Source organism: Papaver somniferum, chromosome 7 (assembly GCF_003573695.1).
Source record: "Papaver somniferum cultivar HN1 chromosome 7, ASM357369v1, whole genome shotgun sequence".
Lineage (NCBI taxonomy): Eukaryota > Viridiplantae > Streptophyta > Magnoliopsida > Ranunculales > Papaveraceae > Papaver > Papaver somniferum.
The window spans coordinates 267,003,280-267,009,279 of record NC_039364.1 but is presented as its reverse complement, the minus strand read 5'-3'; positions in this window follow the sequence as shown (position 1 = coordinate 267,009,279).

The following is a 6,000-nucleotide window of genomic DNA, read 5'->3' as shown; positions in this document are numbered from 1 at the left end:
TGCAACCCTTGCAACCTGGCATGCCAAGCCGTGCAACCTAGGGACAAGGAATACCACACATGCCGTGCAACACTTGCACTTTGGCATTTCCACTTGCACCCGATGTGCAACCTAGGGCCAAGGCATACCACACATGCCATGCAACACTTGCACTTTGGCACTTTCACTTGCACCCGATGTGAAACCCAAGGCCGAGGCATGCCACACATGCCGTGCAACCCTTGCACTTTGGCATGCCGCGCCTACATCAAAGGCCACGATTTCTCTTATGCAAAATCTCAACCGTCGAAGGTCGCCACTGAGCCGGCAAGTCTCTCAAGCTCAACTTATCGAACACCAGCGACATGCTACATGTTTTCCATGAAAAATAATCGAGACATCAAAATGTATGTCACAAACTGAGGGATGCTCATTAGGGTTTTGGTTTGGCGGTCTACAGTTTGCGGCATACACAAATGCCCGTTTCAAGAAAGTGTAATAAGAATAAAACGGTTAGTAAAGGTGATTTGACATGTGTCTTTTTTAACAGCCATTTCAGGAGGATTTAAGTGCTCTAAAATTTGTTGAAACAAGTTCATTTGTCGTCACAATAACATTGTTAGTTTATTTATAGCAAATGCATGCAGATAGGTTTTTATGTTGGAAATTTCAGCTCCATAATCATCATGCTTCAGTGTTAAACTTCATATGAACTTTACCTTACGCTGAAATCAATCTTAACCGTATTGACATACTCCACAGCACACAAAAAAGCATCAAACTTAGCATACATGAGAAAACAGATATTACCACCATATATACAAGCTTATTAACACCATGTATGAAGAAAAGAAGATAGCTAACAGATTAGGTTGTGACATGTCATCTACTTCTATTCCCTCGCGCTTAAATGATGGATATAAAACATAAAAAGTTTTAGCTGAGTTTAACCTGATCTAGCATTAACTTTAAGCTAGTCTTTAGAGCATGATTAAGCCATAATTAGCTTAATTCAGATTATAATTAATCTGATTCAACTTGATCTAGTCTGACAATTAGCTTACACTAACGGAGATTTGTTGCATAAAACGCAAAATGCTAACATTTGAAACTCTTTGTTTCGTACTAACATTAGCATCTCATACTAACTCACCAACTGCAATATCAAACTCTGCTCTTCACTATCGGACACCACCATCTGTCTTCTTACTTTCGTAATAAGCTTTATCTGAGTTGCATTTTTTATTTTTTTTCCTTTTCTTGTATATATGGTCCAGATCCACATTCTTCCGGTGATACCATCATCTGTTTACCCGCTTTCCTAGTTCGCAGTGTCCGAGTTTAAGGCCTTCTATTCTTTTCTCACTTGTTCTGGCTTAACCAGCTTCATCATCGACGTACTAAGTATTTTATTTTCAATTATGCAGGTGAATTAATGCCAGACCAGGTGGTTCCTTGCTTGAGTAGTAATCAATCTAGGAGAAGTAATTCGCAAGACTCTCCTCCGAGCTGTCAAACTAATTAGCAGCACTCACCTGAATTGAACATTTCCCGCCCACTGTCTTCTATCTATGGGCCATATATTTTTTGACAACATGGACCTCTCCCCTGCAGAGGACAATGGGATAAAATCTGTACTAGTCTGGCAAAGATTGAGTTTGTGCGTAGCTGCTGATATTAGTTAATTCTGTTAATTTTGGTTTGTGCTCAATTTATAAGAGCTATTTTTAGTTTGGGTGCCTGAAAAATATATGGGGCTGCATTTTGGTTGTTTGGGTTCTAGTTTTGTTCGATATAATGCAATCTTGATCTACCAAAAATAAGATTATCAGCTTGATTTTGAGTTATTCTATTATTTTCTTGAGCCATTGTAAGCTGTTATGAGTTGAGAGGTACCAGGGCTGCCAGTAGTAATTAGTCTAGGGTGCTCTATCTATTTTCTGTTGGTAGTTATTCTGTTAGGGGTGTCCGTCCGAACTGAGACACGTGTTGGCAATCCCTTCTTCTCTTTTATCTGAAAATTAATGAGAAACTGAAGATATTTGCCTGAATATCTTTGGGTGGTGTTTATCACCAAAACCTATCCTTGTTTGTCTAGCTGTTGTGTGATCACAACAACTGGCCATTCTATCCATTCAAATTGTTCATTAATTTGTTTTTTTTGTTTTTTTTTATCACGACGCTGAAGGAGGTACAAGAAGATCTTAATAAGTTAGAAACTACAAACACTACATTACAAGCTAATTTCAATTCTTTTTCATCAGATCTCGCTTCTAAATTAAAGTCCTCTGATATCAATTTCAAAAATTTGTTACAGTAAATTACTAAGACCTTGAACAACACACTACATGAGAGAAATCGCAATCTTTTTAAGTTGTTCACTAGATCACACAATAATCAACAACAACCGAGTCCTAAAGCTGGTGGTGGTTCTCATACGCATGAGATGAGTGATCAAAATTTTCTCCATCAATCTCAGGGAGGTTTTCCAAATCACTCTCGTCATTCGCCCAAACTCAATTTCTCAAGGTTTTTTGGCGATAATCCTAAAGGTTGGATCCAGAAAAGTGGAATTTCAGCTTAATGATATTAAAGAGCACATGAAAGTAAATCTTGAAGGTAAGGATGAAAAGTGGTTTCTGAAATTTCAAGTCAGTAGTCATCTTATATATTACGTGGCATGATTTAGCTAGTCATATTTGTAGTCGATTTGAAGACCCCATAGAGGAAAAATTTGTTGGTAGCTTCAATAGACAATACATAGCTCAACTGTTGATGATTCTTAAAGATTTATTGCTGAATATGAACCCATCTCTTGATGAAGCCTAATTTGTTATGAGTTTTCTCAGTGGTTTAATTGGAGGTGAGATATCTCTATGTTTCACCCAAAAACTCTAGCAAAGGTTTTTCTCTTGCTAGACTACAATAAAAGAAAATCAATCTAACAACAACCACTAAACCATTTACCAAATCCTTCAATAACTCATTCAGCTCAAATAGACAATAATACAACAATTTCCCACCCAAGCCCATTCTGACCTCACCTAAATCTAACCCTCTCACTCCAAAATCTTCCTTCACTCCCATATCCAAATCTACTCCAACAACTCCTACAATTAAAAGTCTTACACAGGAGGAGATGAATAAAACAAGACCTCAGGGTTGTGCTATAATTGTGATGATATCTATAAACCAAGACATTTTTTTAAGGGTAAACAAAATACCTTTATGCTTCAAATGGAAAATGCTGAGTCACAAGACACTGAAGAGGAGAAAGAACTTTTAGAGGAAACTGTAGAATCTCCAGTGCAATCCGATGTCGAGATTTACTTACATGACTTCCCTGGTAATGCCACTAGAGATACCATTAAAATTCTGGGTCTTCATCTTTACAAATAAAAAGTCTTCATTCTTATTGATACTGGTAGGACAATAAGCTTCATTAGGAATTCCTTGGTACTTCACTTCATTGCTATATTGAACCAACTTCTCCCATGTTGGTCACAGTTGTTAATGGGGAAAGAACAGTTAGTATTGGCATCTGTTCAAAACTGCAATGGAGCATGTACGGCTATAAATTTATGGAAGGTTTGAGGACCTTGCCTTTGGGTGGTTGTTATATTGTACTTGGTGCAAATTGGCTTAAGACCCTAGGTGACGTACTCTTTAACTTCTCCAAATTGATCTTTTCCTGTGGATACAAAAATAAGAGGATATTACTTTACAATGAATTACTACGAATTGTACTTTACTTATGATGAGTAATGTAGTAGGAAAGTTTTTTTTTCTATTACTTCCCATGGTATTATGGGTCGTTTTTTCACCATATCCACCAGTCATGCACCTTCCACTACTCCTTCTTCCATCCTTCCTATACTACAAGAATTCAAAGACATCTTTCAGGAACCAACTCAACTTCCACGATAAATAATCTTGGACCACACGATCCCATTGCAACCTAACTCCACACCTGTTAATCAGAGAGCTTAACTATAAAATATCCTTATATTCGGAAAGAAGTAGTTCATAAACTTGTCAAAGACACGCTTAACACTGGAATCATTCAACCTAACCATAGTCCTTTGCTTCTCCTATGCCATTGTTAAGAAAAATACAACAGTTGAAGATTCCGTGTAGATTATAGGAAGCTTAATAGTATTACCATCAAAGATAAGTTTCGTACACCCATCATTGATGAGTTGTTGGATAAATTACATGGGGATACTATCTTCACAAGGATTGATCTCAGAGATGGCTACCATCAAATTAGAGTACATCTTCCTGACATTTTTAAAACAACTTTTAGACTCATTGATGAGTTAAAGGTTATGCCATTTGGACTTACTAATGCTCCAGCAACATTACAAGCTTTAATGGATGACATATTTCAACCATCTTTAAGGAAGTTTATTCTGGTATTTTTTTTGATGATATTTTAATATACAACAAAAATATGACTAAGCATTTGGAGCATGTCAGGTTTATTTTTTCCTTACTCAGACAACATCAACTTTATGCTAAGATTTCTAAATGCTTTTTTGGACAATCATCCCAGGAGTATTTGAAGGTGTCTGTGCTGATTCAAATAACATTGCTTGTATGCAAAATTGGCCACAACCTACCACAATCAAAGAGATGAAAGGTTTCCTCGGACTTACTGGTATTACAGGAAGTTTTTCACAAATATGGGTCCATCAACAAACCTCTCAGTGACTTACTAAAGAAGAATACCTTTCAGTGGACCCCAGCTGCAACTCAAGCTTTTCAGTATCTTAAGGAAGCAATGTCAAACACTCCCCATTTTAGCGTTACTAGATTTGAATAAACCATTTGTAGTTGAAAGTAATACTAGTGACTTGTGCATTGGAGTTTTTACTTCAGAAAGGCAAACCAATTGTTTATTTCAGCAAACCACATGGACCAAGGGCTAAAGCACTATCTACTTATGAAAAGGAGTTTCTATACATTAGCATGGCATTTCATAGATGGAGACATTACTTATAAGGACATAAATTCACTGTACAAACTGATTACCAAAGCATCAAATACCTTCTGGAACAGAAAATCACTACTGCATTACAACAAAAATGGTTGATGAAACTTTTAGGATTTGATTATGATATACTATCTAGAATACCTCCACGCTCAGCCAGTTGCCACTCCTAAATTGCATTCACACCAACTTGAGTAAAAACAAATATTAACAGTTATATCAATGATGACAAAGCACAACAACTTATTCTGGACTATTTATAAACCCCGCTAATGTTCAACAATTTACTTATAAGGAAGGGGTTCTCGGGTACAAAAACAAACTTTATATTAGTGCTGGAAGTAATGTCAGAAACAAAATTCCAGAGTATCTACATGCTTCTGTTGTTGGAGGGCATTTTGGTATATATCCAATCAACTTATGTCAGAGCTAAGAGTCATTTCTATTGGTAGTGAATGAAGAAGCACATCTTGGTATTTGTTGATATACTGACCAAATATGCTCATTTCATAGCTTTACAAAATCCATATAGTGCAACATATGTGGCTCAATCCTTCCTTATCAATTAGGTATTGAAACTTCATGTCTTATCTTCTTTTATTGTTTCTGACTGAGACAAAATCTTTACAAACAACTTTTGGCAAGATTTTTTGAAAGCTCAAGGTGCTAGCTTGAACCTAAGTAAAACATATCATCCTCAAACAGATGGCCAAACTGAAAGAGTTGATGCTTGTTTAGAAAGTTATCTCAAATTTCTTACTGACCACAAACCCAGTAATTAGAATAGCTGGTTAGATCTTGCAGAATGGTGGTACAACTGCCTTCTCACTCTCGCATCCACCCAGTTTCCATGTGTTTCAGCTGAAAAAAACATATTGGAATTAAGCATATTCCATCTCTTATATTTCCCGTTCTTGATCTTCAAGGTGAGGTCATCATGCTCCCAGATAAGGTGTTGAATACAAGGACTATGCTCCCCAGTAATATGGTGTACGTCAAGTTTTAATCCAATAGACTCATTGTTCACC